The 20,363-nt window shown below is 31.4% G+C and overlaps 1 protein-coding gene and 1 pseudogene across 3 annotated transcripts in view; one reads left to right on the plus strand and one right to left on the minus strand.

The window, feature by feature from the left end:
- NOVA1 (NOVA alternative splicing regulator 1) overlaps positions 1–20,363 on the minus strand; it is a 161,738-nt gene that overhangs the window by 89,203 nt on the left and 52,172 nt on the right. The window contains exon 1 of one of the 3 annotated variants that reach the window (XM_036735517.1): positions 19,069–19,170. The exons of the other annotated variants lie outside the window; for them this stretch is intronic. The gene's annotated coding sequence lies outside the window, so the exon portion shown is untranslated. Of the gene's footprint in view, positions 1–19,068; positions 19,171–20,363 lie in introns of those variants that run through there. 3 annotated transcript variants of the gene reach the window in all.
- LOC118828390 overlaps positions 1–20,363 on the plus strand; it is a 33,580-nt pseudogene that overhangs the window by 1,199 nt on the left and 12,018 nt on the right.

Genomic DNA, 20,363 nt, shown 5'->3' on the forward strand with positions numbered 1-20,363 from the left:
ACTTCAAATTTGCATTAATAGTAATCATAACACAAAGGAGAAAAACAGAAAAGGAGGTCCTGAATGTTTTTCATACAAAATGTAGCACAACAATTTGCCATCCAAATGGGTACAAATACAATTATAATGTATAAAAAGGGTTTATGAGGTGTATCAATACAAATATACAGTGACACACACTTCAAAACTATGTGAAATTAGTAACACCTAGAAAATATGAATAAAATATTGATTAAGTATTTGCATAATAAAGCCAAGGAAACACACAGAGACAGGTCTTGCAGAAATAAAACAGTCATCATATGTGCTTTCTGCACAGAGAAGTCACTTAATAGATATTTGCTGAACTAAAATTATCCAGAATATATTTAATTGGCATAAATAAAATACAATAGATTTCAAGTCTTAGATCATGTTTTGTTTAGAGTCATTCAAATGAAGAGCAAATGACAAAAAAGATAATTAGGATTCTTATTAAAGTGCATACGTTCTTGGTAATAAATTAAAGAAATTATAATCATCTGAAAAATTAATGACTAGATTTATAAAAGAGACTCAAGTAACTGGAAAAGCCTTATCTGACTTAATAGTCGAGAAATTATTGAGATGGAGCTTACTATTTTCTTTTTATCTATCAATCTATGAAAATAAGATTTTTATAAATGCAGCTTGAAACCCTTTCAGCCATCAGTAACAATCATTTGACCCTTTCTCACACTTCAAAGTTCACAACATCTATATAAGATACAAAAATAAATTATTCAGTGACAATTTTTGGAATTTCGGTTTTAAAAATATGCTTTAAGAGCAAGAAATCTGTTACTTCCTTGGTAATAAATTAAGAACATATATACACACATACACATAAGCATAGATTTGGCTATTAGAGGTCATTTATTCCAACCTCCTCAATTTTACCAGCTGAAAGGATTTAGTAGCTGGTTGTTGTTCAGTGGTTTTCAGTCACGTCTGTCTCTTTGCAACCTCATTTGGAATTTTCTTTGCAAAGATACTGGAGTGGTTTGCTATTTCCTTCTCCAGCTCGTTTTACAGATGAAGAACCTGAGGCAAGCAAGGTTAAGTGACTTGCCTAGGGTCACACAGCTAGTAAGTGTCTGGGGCTGGATTTGAACTGAGGAAGATGAGTCTTCCTGACTCTAGGCCTGGCACTCTATCCACTGCATTACCTAGGCTGCCCTTAAATAACTTACCAAATATCATTAATAACCAGGATTGTAAGAACCTAGATTTAGAGCTGGAATTGAGCTTCCAGGTATCTTAGTCTAACATCCCCTTTTAAGAGAAGAGGAATTGAGGCCCAGAGAAGTTAAAATAAGCAACACATCTGGGTCAAATAGTGAGTATATGGCAGAGTTGGGAACTGAACCCAGAACTTCTGACCACAAATTCGGTATTTTGTTTTGTTCCCTTTACACTACACTGCCTTTCAAATCTAGTGTTCATTCCAAAATACCAGCTACAGTTCAGTATTTTCTAAAACTATAACCACCATTACTTAAATGATAGCTTTTTTTCTGCTGACAGTAAGGGACAGATCTCTGAGATTCTTTGTGGCATTAAAATTCAGTGATTCAAAGGTCAAAGATAACTCACTCAGAGTTGTTTCAATGTATTCACCACTTACTACCCAAGATTGGTAAAAGGAAAACATGAAGTGTTGGTATCATGTGCGTCATCATACCTAACAATACAATCACACTTCGGATTTAAAATCATTGTTAACTATCCTGTATTCCAACCGAACTCATTCTACTCACATCTGAACAATTAACATATTCTGATAAATATGATGATTTGTTCACTGTATGGCTGATAAATCTTTTCTGTTAATCACCAATGACATACACAAACACACATAAAAAACCAAATATTCTTGAACTGATAATAGTTCGGTGAAAGGAGAGGCCCATTTAACTTGAAAGAGTAGAATATAGTACTTCAGTGCTAGAAGCCAGGTCAAAAAGAACAGGTGGAAACTTTAATTGTAGAGTTACAGAGAGAAAATAGTGATTGTTGCTTGAACACATATCATGAGTCATTTCTATTGTCACAATGTGTTGTCCAAAAAACACACATAGTGGAGAAAATTCTTTAAATTTTATGATGGTAAAATACTTTAGAATATATAGTGTAATATGGTGTGTCAGTGAGATAAAGAGCTATAAATGACTTTGTTTTATTTTATTTTAACCTGTTTAAAATTATTTTAAAAGCAGAAAACCGATTTAAGCATGATTAAATTAAACCCTATATCCACTCCTATTAAAGGACAAGTTAACACCCACTTTGAAACTTGTAGTATTAAAAAATAAACACTCTCATGATTTTATACCTTCAGTCTAACTTAAGCCAAGACATATCAATTTGAGTTACATCAGAGTATAAAGTCGGAGTTCTACCTACAGTATGACCTAATTTTAACAGACTTTCTATACAAATCTTCACTTTGCAAAATTGCCATGATAAAAATGTTTTCTATTAATACTATGAAAACTGAGTAATAAATACAGGGAAAAAAATGGCAATCCTATAATAACAAGAAAATCATTTGGAAAAGTATTTCAAAATCTACTTCATTGACAACACAAGTCCCCTAGAAAGTACATAAATAAAAATACTGAAAGGAATCAGAGAAAATATATAAACAAAATGTAGTATAATTATGAAATAAACTTAAGACAAAACATCCTACCTATATATATGCACACACACACACACACACACACACACACACACACACACACACATATATATATATATATATATATATATATATATAAACATATGTGTACTTACACACACACATATAAATTATTTGGGTTTATGTAATTTCTAAGAGAAAAAAAGCAATAAAAGTTTTTGTTATAAAATTAAGATTTTATAGTTAGCTTAATCTAATAATAACTACTAAAAGGTTATAGTTCTTCAGCTAAATCCACTGCTTCATATAAATATGTATATTTGTTTATATGTATATGTGTATGTATATATATGTATGTATGTATGTATGTATGTATGTATATACCTTGAAATGTATTGCCAAACAGAGAAATCATGGAACCGAGATGGTAGTAAAATGAAGTAAATCTCCACAATGAAAATATTAAGGTTTATTGGTTTTGCAGAAAAATGTTTGAAAAAGTAAGGTGTAACATCCATGGGTTTCCATCCCTACTACTTTCCCTTCTAACCACAAAATATAACTTTCTTCCACTATTTATATTCCAACCAACTAGTACTTCCTATTTTATTTTGAAGAGAAAAAGCAGTGAATAAGAGGTCTATAGATTTTTTAAACTTTATTTTTGTTTATCATAAGGATTTTTTAAGCTGAATTTGCTTGCTCTTCCTTGTTACTCTTCCTCCTGACTCATCTTCTTTCTTCTTGTTTTCTCATTCAATTATCATCCCTTACAGTATCCTATCTCTTCTTTCTCTTTTGATTTTACTGTTATGATCAAATCATGATTTGAGCTCTTTGAAGGAAGTTCCAAAGTAAAAATTTAACAAGTACCATATGTATTCATTTATGAATAATAGTACTAATGTTATACTTCTAATTTAGGGGATAGAAATTCACATATTTTTTTTCTTTTTCTACCAATCACATGATATATTACATTAGTTTTTCTATATATCTTGCATTTATTTCATACAGCATATCTTATTTTTCTAATCACTGTTTGCTAACTTGTTTATATTTATTGATATTTATATTCACTTTTTTTTGAGCAAACAAAACTGACAAAAATATGATTTCATTAGGAAAAAATGGTCAAAACCTTCAAGTTCCCTGTAGGAAAATGTGCAGAAATAGATTTGTAAAATCCTTAAAGAGTATGTTAGGGCACTGAGAGATGACTTGGCTTGCCCATGGTAACGTAGCATGTCCCAAACCCAGGTCATTTTAACTCCAAGGTGGGCCAACTATCCATTACATCATACTGCTTCTCATATGGCTAAATACTATGAATATTTGATAAGCAAAATATATAACCCAGAATCTTAAAATAGAGCCTTAGAAATCACCAACTCCATCCATTATTTCATTGTAGAATCCTATCTATAGCACCTGTACAGAGGAAGCCTATTGTCATTACCAGGTAGTTAAAAAATTATTTCTTGCATTGAAAACTTGTATCTGTCTCCTTATACATTCCATTTATTAGACCTAGTTCTACTCTCTAGAGCCACATATAACAAATTTCCTCCTATTTTCACGACAGTCTTCCAAATCCTTGAAGAGATATTATATCTCCCCTTAGTATTTTCTTCTTCAGTCTAAATACCCAATATTTTAAATACTGCCTGACATAAGAAGGTTATTCAACAACTAACCCTTCTGAGCACCCTTCTATAGACACTCTCTGCAACGTAAATGACATGTTCTCCTTCAAACACGGCCCTTTGAAATGAACACAGATTACAGGTGTGCGCTAACTACGTAAGATTAGCAAAATGGATAACAATAAATACAAATTCCAATGTAGATCCAATAAAAATGTGCATTAAAGAAGCTGCCTTATAGAAGAAATGATGGGTAAATTAATAAATGCTACTAAAAGGTGACTCAACATGATCCTGAGTAAAATATTTAATGCAAAAGAATTTAGTAAAAAAAATCAGCAAAATTGAAAATATAAAGTGCCTCTGATATATAGAAAAGGGAGCAAGGGCAGACAAAACAGTTAAAAAAAAGATAGACAATACAGCATTGAGATAACGGGAAGTTAATAAAAATTCCTAGTCACAGTGAATTTTTTTAAGCTCACCATTTTATTTGTTTGATTTTTAGCACAGTTACACCTGTAAACTAGTTAAACCCGACTTCTCCTTTCCTCCCCCAAAATCCCCAATAACAACAACCTATTCTTAACACTATTTGGTGCTCTAACTTTATATAAAATTCAATGTTTATTTCTAGATTCTTCCTAATGAATTTCACTAATCACAAAACAAGGCATTTCATGCTACAGTTCACGATTTTAGCTACATTATATTCTGTTATATTGGTGGTACAAGTTATGTGCTTTTAAATAATCTTTATATGAACAAAAACACAAAATAATTTTAAAGTAATATTTCAAGATAAGATTTCAGTGAAGAAAAAATGTCAATCAACAAACATTTATTATATGCTAGGTAGCAGGCTAAAGACTGAGGATACAAAGAAAAACAAAAACATTGTCCCTGCCCTTGAGATGGTCACATTTGAATGAGGAAGATAACAAGTAAACAGAAAAAGGTGATAATGTAAAACCTATTTGTCCAGTTTGACGTTTTCCTGCTAAAAGGAATTAAAAAGTATCATTCATGGCCACCTTGTTTTATAGAGCAATCCTCATATTGTGATTCAGCCGACTGACTGTTTCTACTTTTGCTCATCACTAACACCTCTTAGCCAACGCTGGTTTCAATTATAACGCCAGTTTTCATGATATTTATCTTCAGTGTTCCAAATGCCACCTTTTCAAATTAACAATATAAATACATCTATCCACTTCTAACATGTATTTAAACCTTAAATAACATGGTATGTTAAGTAATAATTCAACACTGAGAGAATTTCATCATCTTTTTAATTTCTTATTTTGTAGATGAAGAAATGAGAAAAAGACATTACTTACTCTAGGAGTATAGACATGGACACTAATTAACAAGATTTAATAGTTTTTAAAAGATTTCTTTAAAGCAAAATATCCACATTCTTTAATTTACACTCGAACTCTCAGAAGACTTAATAGCAATATTGTAGATAGTAAGAGTACATAATTCCTTCTCCTTGGCAAGGCCAAATTCTCCATAAGTATACCTGACCCTTAACCTTCCCATCTTTATCCCTTAACCTTCCCATCTTCTCCAGTATGTTATATCATCAAAAATTCTGCTCCAATTTTCAACCTCTCTATATATATTGGTTCTTTCTCTACTGCCTTCAAACACAACTAAATCCCTCATCCTAAAAAAAATAAAATAAAAATAAAAAAATAAAAAAAAATAAAAACCCCTTCTTTAGCTCCTATTACCAACCCCTTAAACTATTTCTCCTCCCATTCTCGGTCAAACTCACTTTAAAGTTGTCTATGCTTATTGTTGCTACTTAGTTACCTCTCACTCATTTCTCAATCCTTTGCAATCTGATTACTAATCTTATCACTCAATTGAAACTGCTTTCTTCAAAGCTACCAAAGATCTCATTAACTGTCAGATCTTTGCTCAAGATGCAATATTCTCGATTTATCTGCTATATCTGACACTGTTGACAACCCTCACCTCCCAGATATTTCTATCTTGCACGCTATCTGGATGCTTCCTCTTGGCTTGTCTCTTACCTGTTTGCTCAGTCCTTCTCCATCTTATTTCCAGTCTCATTATGCAATGCACATTACATCCCTAACTATGGATGTTCCTGAAGGTTCTGTCCTAAGGCCCTATTCTCTTTATGACTTCGGAGATCCATAAACTTAAAAAAAATATTGTAATGTATATATCTGTATACATACAATATATAATATACAATATATTGGGTTTCCTTTGTAATTCTAAGTATTTTATTTTATGTATTTAAAAGCACACCAGCCTGCCGAAGGGTTCACGACTCAAAAAAGGTTAAGAATTTCTACTTTTTCTTGGTAACCCCATCAACTCCCAGGGGTTGAACTATTATTTCTATGCCCGTGATATTTGCCTGTATATGCATATATTAGATCACAGAAGTTGGCTAAAAAGCAGATTCCTCTAATGTAACTTTTTTACCCTATTTCTATATTTAAAAAAGAAATGTGTCCTATAGTAAGAATTTTAACTCCAACATATAATACTTTTAAAATAATTAAAGAATAATTTTTTTTTATATTTGCTGACTTTGTACGTATGTGTAGAGATGTATATTGTTGTTGTTTAGTTGTTTTGGTCATATCCAACTCTTCATGACCCCATTTGGGGTTTTCTTGACATAACTCAAGTGCTTGGACATTTCCTTCACCAGCTCACTTCAGAGATGAGGAACTGAGGCAAACACAATGAAGTGACTTGTCCAAGGTCACACAGCTATTAAGTGTCTGAGGCTGCATTTGAACTCAGGTCTTCCTGACTCTAGACTCCATCCACTACACAACCTAGCTGGCCAGCGATATGTGTAATATATACATACCTGCGTGCATGCATACATACATACATGCACACCACATATATCACATATACACACACAGAAACACATGTATAAGTAGATGATTTAGTTATGCCCATCATAATGTAAACTCATCGGGAATGGGGACTGTTTCATTCTTTTTATTTTGGTTTCATTTTTTTTTTAGTTTTATCTCTAATTCCTTGCACAGTGCCTGACACATAGTATATTCTTAATAAATACTTGGTGATTGATGGATATTTCAAATAGTGAAAAACAGGGGAGATGCCAAGCACTTTGTTTTTAAAGATCAATGTTTCCTGTTGTTTCATTCTTAGACTGTGAACTTTCACTTTAGAACCCTTAATTTCCATGACATAGGAAGCACTGAATGTTTTAGGAGGAAGACAATGTTTTTGTAAATGCAAGAGTATTACTTAAGTTTTATTGTCATCGGAGAAAGAGACATTGGTACAACTCTCAATGCAAACTGGCACCTTCTGTGCAACTTGTCTTCAGGAAGTTGTTGGGATCACTGAGAGATAAAGTGCCTGGCCCAAACACATGGCCTTTATATGCTGGAGATGGGACTTGAACCAAGGTCTTCCTGCTATGAGAGCAAGTCTATCCACAATGGCACAGTGCTCTGGAAAGTGCCCATTATCACATAAAAATATAAAATATAACCTGTCATTAAGATAAAATTGTGGCCTACTGATGATACTACCATACTGTAGATAGCTACATGTGTCTCAAAAAAGCTGGCTAAACAGCAGATTTCTGGTTAATCTTTTTCCTATTTCTACATTTTAAAAAGGAAATATATCTCATAGAAAAAATTTCAACTCCAAGATTAAATTTTAAAAGTTTGAAAATGTTTGAAAAAATATTTTTAAAATAAGTAGTTAAAAAAACTTTCTGCATCTGCTTTTTTAAAGAACAATTAAAAATCTAAAGTAATGGTGTTAATTATGGATATTACGCACAATTCACAATTTATCATTCAATTAGATCTCTATGTATTATAAACATGTCATAACAGAATATACAATTGCATGTAAAAGTAATACTTTCAATGACAATAATACAATAGCAAAAGTCAGAAAATAATTTATAAAATGTGTAGGTTGCAGAACTTTCAGGATTCAGCAGAACTAAATTAAAATCAGATTGAGATACAACTTGTTCATTTACATTGCTGAAGAAATGCAAACCAGAGAAAATTAATCAGAGTCCCGGACATGCACGTCTCAATCTCATTTCCTCTCATCATGCATTTGACCCTTCCCAATTCACTCTATCTCTGGGCCTTAACCAGAATAATAAAGTTAACTTCTCAGAAGAGTGTTACTGATCAGTACGATAACTATATAAATGAATCAAATTCTTATGAGAAGAACAGGATATATTCTATAATAATTCATTCCTTTTATAGAGATTAATTTATATTCAGTATATACATAACCATGGAGGTACTCAATATTTAACGCAAGTTGAAGTTTATTGTCTAAATGCTTTTTAATGTAATTTTGGGAAGAATATTAAATATTCATGACTGTGTCAATGGTAGTTAACTTCTGAAGTAATACTACTGGTATCAGGAAGGTGATAAACAGAAATTTAAATTAGTTTTTAATTACCTTGGAATTATTCTTGTAACTTAAAATATATATAATCTGATAAAAAACTAATTGCTAACCATGTTACTGGATATTATGCATATTAATTTTAAATAAAACTGCTTTGCTTTTCAAGCCTAAATTAACCAATGAGAGATTTTTATAACTCAAGAGTATTTAATCACCAAGTACATGAAAATACATAATTTTTATTAATTCTTTCCCGGAAAAAATGCAGGGCTGCAAACCTAGAAATCAAATCTATTTACTAATATTCTTTGCTTATATTATCTAGATTGTCACACAAATTTAAGGATAATTTTTAAAATTTAGGAAGAAAAATCCTATCCTTTCCAGGTATCAGTCTTCTTTGCTAATGAACTAAATAAACTATAACCGCTTTTAAGTTTGTGCACGGCAAAAGTGAAAACTAAATTGGCTCTTTAAAGATATTTTATCCACATAAATGTTTTAGAATTTTTTAATGCTTTCAGTTCTAGTGCATTTAATTTTCTTTTTCTTTTCTTGTTGGCTAAACTTTGGCTAATCTTTTGCACTCCAGTCCAACCTAAAGTTAGCTAATCTTTCCCACTCCTATCCAACCCAAAATCTCCATGGATATCAACAGTTAGTGAAATTCTTTGCAAATTCCTTTTCTATTATCATTCTAATCAGCTCCTTTGGAAACCGGCATACCTAAAATAAAATCTAGGTTGATGGCTTCCAAATTTTTCCAACACATGTGACCTCTTTAAAAAAAAAAAACCCATACATGTATATGTATGTATATGCATATATACACATACCTGCACAAGATACAGTATTTGTGTCTACTGACAGGGTATATGATAAGAAAATGGTATCATGACATTGTTAACATTTTAAAATGAATTTGTTCTGTCTTAATAACAAAGATAGACACATAAATTTGAGAAATAGTAATATATACATATATATGTTTTGCTTAACTCTATATCCTATACTACTGATACAAATACACACAAACATCCCAGTTACATAGTGATAGTAAGAGGTAATAACCTAGTATACACTATCAGTAGCATGGTCACAGAATGTATGTGAAACATTTAGTTTACAAAAGACATGCTTATGATTTATTATACTGAGAAACTGCATAGTTTATTGAAGTTAAATCAAAATGAAACTGGTTAATGCCTGATATGGTTTTACAGACTCATTACAATAACTATATAGGATCCTCATACCATAGCTTGGGAACCACTAATCTAAGTACAAAGCAGAAGAAGATCAGGGATTAAGTTATCAAGGTTCATTAAAACTACTAATTCTTTGGGTTTTGCCCCTCCCCGCTTCTACCAAAACAAGAATGTCTTTAAACAAAAATTCATTCTTTATGCTCTTTGGAGAATGAATACCACCTATATAAAAATGCCAGTTCTGTGTTTTATTTAAAAAAATACTATAGGTAACTTCTATCAGTTTAATTGGTAACTTTCTCTCAATTTAATCCATTTTATGATGGATTAAAAACTAAAGCACTTAACAGAGATTAAAGGGATTAAAAAAAAACTCTCAAAGAACCTAGTTTTCCTATTTGACAACTGTATGGTACAAACAATTCTGTAATTTAGTTTCCCAAGTTCTCTCATGACTACAGAAGTAGAATTTATGTTTCACTACAGATATGAGAAAAGAGTAAACTACTATGAAGACAGTCCTTTTGGTTCTAATACTCTCATGTATATGAAAAGTAACAACTGTTCACCATTTCATAATAAATGCAACAAATTAGGTATCTGGATCAAGCAAGAAATGTTGGAATAAATGAAACAGGAAGAAACTGTATATTTTTTTTAAATACTAAAACCTTACCCTAATTGAAACTTGCTAGGCGATAATTTCAAGACTTTCAATCTTATGCAAACTATTGATGCAATATTCTATGAACTAGAAACATAACTGCATCTAAGTTTTATTATGTTATCAATTTAGAAGCTACATTTCCTGACAGTCAATCAATCTTGGGCTGTGCAGTCATAATTTACCACTTCATTTAACTTATAAGGACATCAGACTATCCATTTTCCAACTTCCCAGAGGTTTTAAATACCAATAGATGAAAATCAACTCTAAACATGGACAATTAGTGATCAAAGTAGATTTTCCTTCTTTTTGATCAGAGTGAACATATTAATAGTTATATAGTAATGGAAAGATTACTGAGAATTTTTAATACAAAATACCTTTCCTCTGAGCCTTGATCAGTCTTATTTGGAGAGAAAAGTATTTCTCTACTCTTCATAAGATAAATGTTATTCCCATTTAAGAGAAGCCATTTTCTAAAAGAAACAAGTTTTAGATTTGGAAGGAAGCTCGTTTACTTTCAATTACCTTCATTTATAAAACTGCTAAAGGTAATTTGACTCATTAATATCTAGTTTTCATTTATTTGTACCAATTGTTATTTCATGGTTCTAATTATAAACTAATGAAAGTTCACCATTTTTTTGTCAAAAGCTCTAATAAAATAAAAATATGAAAAGTCTTCTACTGAAGAATGATGAAAAATGAATGCTCCGCTCTACTTGGTGATTGAGGCATATTTCAGGTGATCAAAAGGACAAACGGAATCATGTTTCATAGAAATAGCACCTCGGTTGCCAGGAAACAATTAATTAGGCTTTTTTGTTGTTTTAAATATGCTAAGATGCCTGTGGAATCTGGTAATGTTAAACATTGACAGCTAAAGAGCTGCATCGATATGAATTCAGAAAGAATTATGAACTAAAGAAAGCAGGGTTTAAAAAAATGAACAGAAAATGAAAAGAACTGAGTCAATATGCATTCGGTACTCCCACAGATTTTACAAAAACGAAATTATGCAGATAGAATAAAACAAGCTGTGAGGTGGGAAAAATCTTTACATTAAATGTTACTTATAACTTACAGAGGGGATAAAGGCAAATATGAAGACCAAGAGCCATTCGTCAGTAAATAACTGGTCAAACAAGAACAGTTTTTGAAAGACAATGCAAAATATTAACATCCAGAAAAAATATCCTCTAAATCAATATAATTCTACAAGAATAAAAATGCAAAATAAATACTTCATACTCTGGAAATTGTCAAAGATAACACGTCCAAAAAAGGAAAGAGTCAGTGTCAGAAGGAATATGAGAATACAAGCACACAAATACACTGCTGAACCATGAAATAATCCAAATATTCTGGGAGTCAATTTGGAATTATACAAGAAAAGCAACTAAACTGTGATTACCTTTTGACCCAGAAATCCTGGCCATACCCTATGGAGGTCAAAGATGGAAACAAGGGTCCAATACATACGAAAATATTTACATCAGCACTATTTGTGATAATAAATAAGTGGAAACAAAGTGTCTACCCTTGGATGGCAGTATGGTTAAACAAACGATGGCATCAAAACTTAATAAAAAATGATTTTGGAGGAAGAAATAACAAATACAAAGAATTCAGAAAACCATGGGAAGGCTTAAGTGAATTGATGAATGGAAGAGAAAAGTATGCAAAACCAGGAAACCAAAATACAACTAAACAATATAAATGGAAATTGAACAAAACCAAACTGAGTACTGAATACTTATAATGAGCAAGCTTGGCCCTGAGGAAGAGCTGAGGAAATGTACCACATTTTCTTCTTTGCAAAGGTAGAAAAGTAAAGATATGGCACAATGTAGCTGACATATTGATTAATTACATTTAATTATTTTTTCTTCCTCATTTAAAAAATTTTGTGTTCACAAAGATAGTTTCCTGGGTGGAGAAAGGAGCAGTAATAGATTTAGAAATCTAAGTGACATAAACAAAAAAATTTTCAAAAAGAGGACAAATTCAGAGAAAAATGGGAAGCTTTACATAAACTACTAAAGAGAAAATAGGAGTGGAGCAACAACATACAAGTGAACAATAATATAAGTGAAAAGAGACCTAAATGGAATTTGAATGCCAAACAACTGAACACCAATAATGTTTCTATTCTCTTTCTTTCCAGGGAGGAAGGAAGATTACTAAGGAAGATTACTTTATTCCCTATCTATCACACAGGGTCACTGCATCAGTTGTTTTGCTCATTGCTCTTTACCAGAAGAGATTCAGTGACAGGACTTGAAAGTAGAAATAATACCTCCAAAAATGATGTTTATAAAAACAAAAAAAGAAGCAATTAAACTTAGTTTTTTTTTAAAGCTAACTCTCACACATTAAAAGTTAATAGTTTTAAAATTCAATTAAAAGCAATCACGGTGGAAAGGATTGGGAATAACAACCAAATACCCTTATATAACATTAATTTTATGCTAATTATCTTATTTTGATGACTTGACCTTTTCTTAGCTTCCTTACTAAAAGTTAAGGGGTAGTGATTTACATACAGGATGTCTTAGTCTTAGAGAAGTTTTAAGCTTTAATAGCTGAAAGACTTTGAGGGATTCTGTATGGTAATCACTATGCTTTGCAAAAAAAACAAAAAAAAACAAACGTAAAGAAACAATCTTTTCCCTCTAATCAGAGAGAACAGTAAGAACCATTTAAAACACAGTGCAGTTAATTTCTTGGATAAATTATCTTCCAGAGATAGCTAGGTGGTACCTGAGTTCAAATTTGACCTCTGACACTTACTAGCCGTGTGACCCTGGGCAAGTCATTCAACACTGTTTGCCTCAGTTTCCTCATTTTTAAAATGAGCTGGAGAAGGAAATAGCAAACCACTTTAGTATCTTTGCCAAGAAAAACCCAAATGGGGTCATTTAAAGTTGGGCATGACTGAAACGACTGAACAACAACAAAAAAAAGCTTTCTCTGTTAAACCCTTAACTGAAATCATATTAAGAAGCATCAAAAATGCTGATTCATAGAACTATAAGGTTGCTAAAGTATAGAACGTTTTTTCTGCATATAATTTAAATATGTTATTAAGGAAGTTATCTTGGTTATGTAGATCACAACTTCTAATGATAAATGTCTTGAAAACATTGACAAAGATGATATAAACAGAAATAGTCACTATCCAGAGGTTTGTAGGAACACAGGCACACTAATACACTAATGGCACATCTGTGAATTAATCCAATCTTTTCAGAAAACAATACAGAGCAATTAATAGTGCCTGGAACATGGTTGGCACTTAAATGCTTGTTGACTTCACTTGACTTGGAATTATGCAAATAATATAAATTAATTATGCCTTGCCTTTGACCCAGAAATCCCAATACCAGGTTACAAAATGGAGCCTTTTTAAGAAATGTTCTATAATATAACAATTCATATTATCATCACCACTAATACCTGATACATCTTCAATCCTTAATGACTGAAGACAATGTGCGAACTATGACCTGGATATCTAGCAATTATTCTTCCAAAATGACCAATACAAATTTCAATACTAAACACAAATTATATGAATATTTGTTAATAAGGTTTCAAAAGAACTGATGCCATTGACCTGGTTAAAATTTGGAGGTATAAATTCTGCAACAAACTTATTTTCTATTGTCTATGTGAACTATGTATTGTGAAGTAAAAAAAAAAATTAAATATATGTCGATCAGATATTTCTATTCAACCTCTACTACTAATACATCATTGTGGCATAAGAAGACCTATGTACTTAACAGGTATACCAACACAGAACAAGCTCTGTGATACTATGGCATGGAATAGGAATTTGGTGGTTAGCCACAGAGCCTCATAGATCATTCATTCACTAAGGTATCATGGGCTTTTCAAGATCAGTGGAAGGAGTGCCCATATCGATGCCATAATAGATCTTCTGAAGTAATCAAGTACAACTTTTTTTCATGGTGGATTGAAAAATAATTTACAAACAAACTCTGAATCAGAAAATTACATATATATTAAAATGTAAAAGTATATTTTATGTTTAAAAAGAACCACGGGGTAAACCTTTCTCTAAGTTGTAGAAACCCTTTGGAATGGTTAGAAATATGAGGTACACGAATATTTGTATGAAAACTTTCAGAAATGCTTCCACTGCATTAAGCAAAATGTGCCAATATAGACAGTTAAAAATTTTGGTGTTATAAGCAGTGAATTCCACATTTCAAATATGATATTTTAAAAGTATAACTATATTTTAAGTATATTTTCATATTCTAACTTGGTTTCTGCTCTTTAGTTATGAGAAAGTGGGCATTCATAAATACAATGTATGCTTAGGTAATTTGTCTATATCTTTTCAATCTAAATCCTTTCAATTAATTTATAAGCTCCAAATGAGGAAGTGTCAAATATTGTTCAACTTTATGTGACTCCACCCCCTCAACACTTTACACTAATGAATACTTGCTCAACAATATTTGAATTAATTCAGATACTGCAGTATCTGCAGATCATATGTTACAATGGAAAGAGAAGTATTCAATTCTTGAAACAAAGTTTTCCTTCCAAAATCTGCCTCTGTATAGCTTTGCGGGCTTGGATAACAGTAGTTTCTTCTCCAAGTTTAAAAAGAATTTTTTTAAAAAATATGTAACTTAATTTCTAACTTACTCTCCTATTGGATAAGGTGAAAATATTCTATTTGTTTATTTTTAAATAAAATAAAATTTTGGATTAACTACTGAGTTTAAAATTCACAGATTTACTTATTTTTTAAAGTGCTACTGAAGAAAAATAACCTAAATAAATATATGCATGTGTTTAGTAAAATAAAATGACAGCAATATGTGCTGTTTTGAATAAAGGCTTTCATCATTCTGAAGTAGCATTAAAAAAACCTCGCATACAGACATAATTAATTTGTTTGTTTAGAAGTGGCCAACTTTCCCTGACTTCTTAGTTGTCTTCAATTAACTGATATAAAGAAAACCACGTAAGTATAATTCCATTTATTCATGTGTCTCTAAAATTAATCCTTTAAAAATAATCACTTTAAAAAGTGGAGTATTCTTTTAAAAAGTGAAGCTTACGTCAACCAATTAATCAACAAACCTTTAATAAATGCCTCTTGAACTGGGGTCACTGTGGGGAAACCTGCAGCCTCAAGGCCACACGTGGCCCTCTAGGTCCTCAATTGTAGCCCTCTGAATTTGGAGGGCCCCTTGAATGCCAGAGGGCCACGTGTGGCCTCAAGGGCACAGGTTCCCCACCCCTGTCAGGTAGGCACTGTGGTAAGCACAGGAGCTACAAGTACAGAAAATGATACTCTCCTTACTGGCAAGGAAAAATGAACTAAAACAATATAAATATATATGTATGTATATCCGTATACATAATACATATATATATTAAGATTCACTCAAACTAGAATATACTATATACAGAAAATTAATCAACTCTAATTGACTAGTAATCTGTAAAATTTTGTCAATTTCACATATTCCTCCAGTTACTATAGAGAATCTTGATATTTGTTTGTAAAGTATACAATGAAAAATTGGCCCCTTTCAGATCATTACAGCTAAAAATCCAATTCCAATCCATTCACCTACTGAAAAAAATACAACTTATATGTGAGTTCTTTACAAATTCTATGGTATATATACAATTAAAACAGAGAAAGGAAAAAAATAAACTGCCATGTTTAGTTATATACTTAATTATTTTATTTTGTCCTAATCATTTTCAATTTAATCTCTCTGAGTATCAAAATAATTAGTGAACAGTGAGTATATCACAGCCCTAGATATCCAAAAAGGGGCATTCCAAAAGAAAATGGACAATTAAGAAATAGCTGACACTAGAGATTTGGGGGCTTTTCTTTTGTTACTATATTCATTTTATTTCTTGCTAAAAATAATTCAGATAAACAAGAGGGAAAATGAAAACCTTAACATTATTTGAAAAGCTTAATTAAAATTAACCCTAGACAGAGAGAGATAAGGTTTTACCTAATTAGTTATGAAGCTTACATCATCCACAGATGGCTTCTTGCATACCTTTTTATAATTCTATAGACCTTCAGAGTAAACGGTTTCACAAATCTGAGTTATATATCTTAACTGCAAATTTCTCTTTCCTAAAGTACAATAAATATATAAAATATATCATTGGGTCTATCAATTATTATTTCAGCTAAAAGAGATCAAAGAACAAGGGAAAGGCAAATTCTTATGATTTTGCCCAGTGTTGGGCACTTAAGCCACTAGTGGAAATAAGAAAATAATCCAGGAAAATAAAATGAAATCAAATGCCCTGTATATTTGCTAACTTACCATGGTGTCACAAAAGCACTGAGAACCTACTAAACTATAATTTTCTTAAAGCAATGGCTTTTAAATGCTGAATATTAACATATATTCATTGCATTTGTATATACAAAGGGTACATATGTGTATATGTGTATGTATAGATATACATACAAATGCATATGTCTCTATATAATATCTATATACAAACATGGAGAAATGAATAGAGAGTATCCCCAAACAGTGCAATTTTAAGCTATTAAAGCTTTAAATTGCATTAAGGCTTTTTGGATTCTTGATGTATGTGTATGTACATACATGTAATACAAATAAATAGACACGTGTCTATAGATATAAATGAACAATTTATATATATATATACATACATATATATATATATACACATATATATATCTACGTATATACATATACATTCACAAAATAAAATTCCTGGTATCACCTAAAGCAGGAAATTCTCTAAGAATACAAGCTATAGATCAGTTGCCAATCTACAATTTCATCACTGGGAGTTCCCTTGATGAAATCACAGGTCCAGCTAAGAGAAAAATGAAACTAATCTAAACAGCCCAGATAAAAATTCTTCTTACATTGTAGGAGTAATTTCTTTTTTTCTAATTGTTTTTGAAGTCATATCATGACACTATCTTTAGATTGTAAGCTCATTGAAGGCAGGGACTGTCTTCTTATTAATTGCATACTAGCATTTATGCTTAGCACAGTGTCTGGTGCTTGATAAATGTTGATTGGAGTGGAATGGATTGTACACAGTTAAGAATATTAATTATACTCTTCTTGAACTCAGAAGTTTTTATCTTGCAAAGGACTCAGAAGAGAACCCTCACTAGCAAAGTTAAAGTGATATATAGAAAACATCTCAGCAGGATCACTGACCCCCTTTTATAACTCCAAATAATCATTACTGGACATATGACATAGATAATATGCAAAGACTACAGTTATCTGCCTTATAAGAATGACATGAGTGCAATGCACTTGTATTCAAAAGAAATGTGCATGCTTAATGTGAAGTAGATTTAAGCTCATGTGATAACATGTTTTTGGAGTGTAACTATGAGGCAGACTTTAATCACTATCTGCATTCACTTAAATACTAGTTATCAAAATACGGATGTTTTCAAGTATCAACTTTAACTCATATATCCTTACATTTGACCATTCTTAAAACATTCAATTATACACAACTTGAGGGCTTTTTTTCTATACACAGTTACCTTAGCATCTTCTCACAGAGAAATATAGGAACACACATAAAACCTTTAAAATCTGATAAATTATACTAGTCACCTAATATATAAAATTACAAAACAATGAATTGTAGAAAGATGAATTGTAAAGATGGATATTAACAGTCACTAATATATAACTTTTCTATAACATATACATGTAAACAAAGAAACAAATAACATGACAAACCATAACACAAGTCATCATTGTTGTGAACTTGCTTTTACAAAAGGAAAAAAGAAAGGAGCAAGTTTGGTGGTAGGGGTAGACTAAATACATAACACATAAACTTTCCCAAATTTACTGGGATCTCCTCTCATAGTTTGTTTCATTAAGTACAAGCCCAGTGTTTAAAAAAAAAAAGAAAACAAGTTATATCACAAATTGACTTTGTGGTGTTCATTTGACAAGGACAGCCAACAGACTTAAAATATTTTACAATGCAAAAATACTGCAAGCAAAACTAGTTAGGATGTCCCCATTTAAATATTAGGGTGATTAGCTATTTTAAGAATATGGCTCTAGAAGCTCATAGAACATAGCATTGGTTATATGAAAATAATTCCAGCACAATGATTTGTTTAAAATGTAAAAAAGTTTTTATTAAAGCATTTTAGATTCAAGTTTTTAAAAATTTTAGTGTATATTTCCCATGTATTTGTGGGGTGAATCCATCCAAATGTGTTAGTCCAAAGGCTATCAAGCACAGATTATGTTACCTTTTAGCAAAATTTAGTGCCAGAGTTATCAGCACTAAATTTAAGATAGTCATCAAAGTTAGTTTTTGAAGTAAAGTTCCCAATTAAAGTATATAGCCCTCTCACATTGGGTTTTCCAGTCTAGGATGGGTACACAAGAAACTTACAGTCTATGTAGCACTCCTAGTCAGTTTCACTCTGCAGATGGCACAGTGGAGAAATACCTTCTGTACAGGACCATGTACAATTTCTTCTGCAGCTGTCAGCACCTAGGGGAAAGTGCGCTGTTAAACAGTTGCTGCGTTCCACCTCAGAAGTGGCTGCAATTCGGTGGTGGGTGAAGTGATTCCTGTACATATATACAGGGATGAAAAGTACTATATAAATGAATTATTTAAGAACAAGAATAGCTGTCTAAAAAATTGTGACCACCATGAAACAGAAAACAACGTAAAGTCACAAGTATCCCGCACATATGAGCTAACTAAATTGCACTAGATTTCTAAATGTCACGAATGATTGAGGGAAAAAACAAAACAATTGGAAACATAGTTACTATACTCCATAGTATGATAGGATAGTGTAATATTAAAAGACATAAAACTTTAAAATATGTATAGCAACATGCAATGTATTTCCTATAATCTACAAAACATAAATAATAATATTGATTGTATTTTGTAAATTTGAAGTTTTCTAAAATGACAATCTAAAATAAATTATGAAAATTGGCAAAGTATCACATTTAGAAAATACATGTTGTGATGTTTTATCTTCATAGTATCATGAGCTAATAAGATTTTGAGCTGGAAGGGACCTTAGAGGTCACATAGTCCAATCTCCTAGGAAACTGCTCCCAGCCCCCAAACTGTCTTAATCAAAGGTCATCCAGCTAATAAATGGCAAAGACTGAATTCAAACTCAGTTCTGTAAGTGGAAGGTAAGCACTTTTCCACAACAATGCATTAATCCTATTAAAAGATAAGGTAAGTAAAATCATGCATATCAAAGAATGACAAGTAATATGTCAATTTTAAAATCTCTCTATGAAGTTCTTAAACTATTCCAGTAATGAATCCATTATTTTACCCAATTTACAAAGTAAATTAAACATGGCAAAGGCAAAAACATATACCTTCATTATTAATATCAAGTCCTCTTAGTACCATTTAAATGTGATTACATAATTTTATTGAAAAAATTGTCAACATAGCTTCACTTAAATTAAACAAACATGCCACCTTCCCTACATTTCTTCTCCGTGATGAGTCAGAGAAAAATGTGTCAAATATAAATATGATATGAATCAGAGGAATGGAAAATGCTATCTATTCCATTTTTTCTACCTCTAGACACAACTATATGTATCTTCATTCTAAAGAGGTATTTGTCTATTGGTTAACTTAATTTGTGTTAGTTTGTGTAATTAACATGACCACTCTTTTTAATGATGTTATAATCA

The sequence above is a fragment of the Trichosurus vulpecula genome, chromosome 8 (genome assembly GCF_011100635.1).
Source record: "Trichosurus vulpecula isolate mTriVul1 chromosome 8, mTriVul1.pri, whole genome shotgun sequence".
Taxonomy (NCBI): domain Eukaryota; kingdom Metazoa; phylum Chordata; class Mammalia; order Diprotodontia; family Phalangeridae; genus Trichosurus; species Trichosurus vulpecula.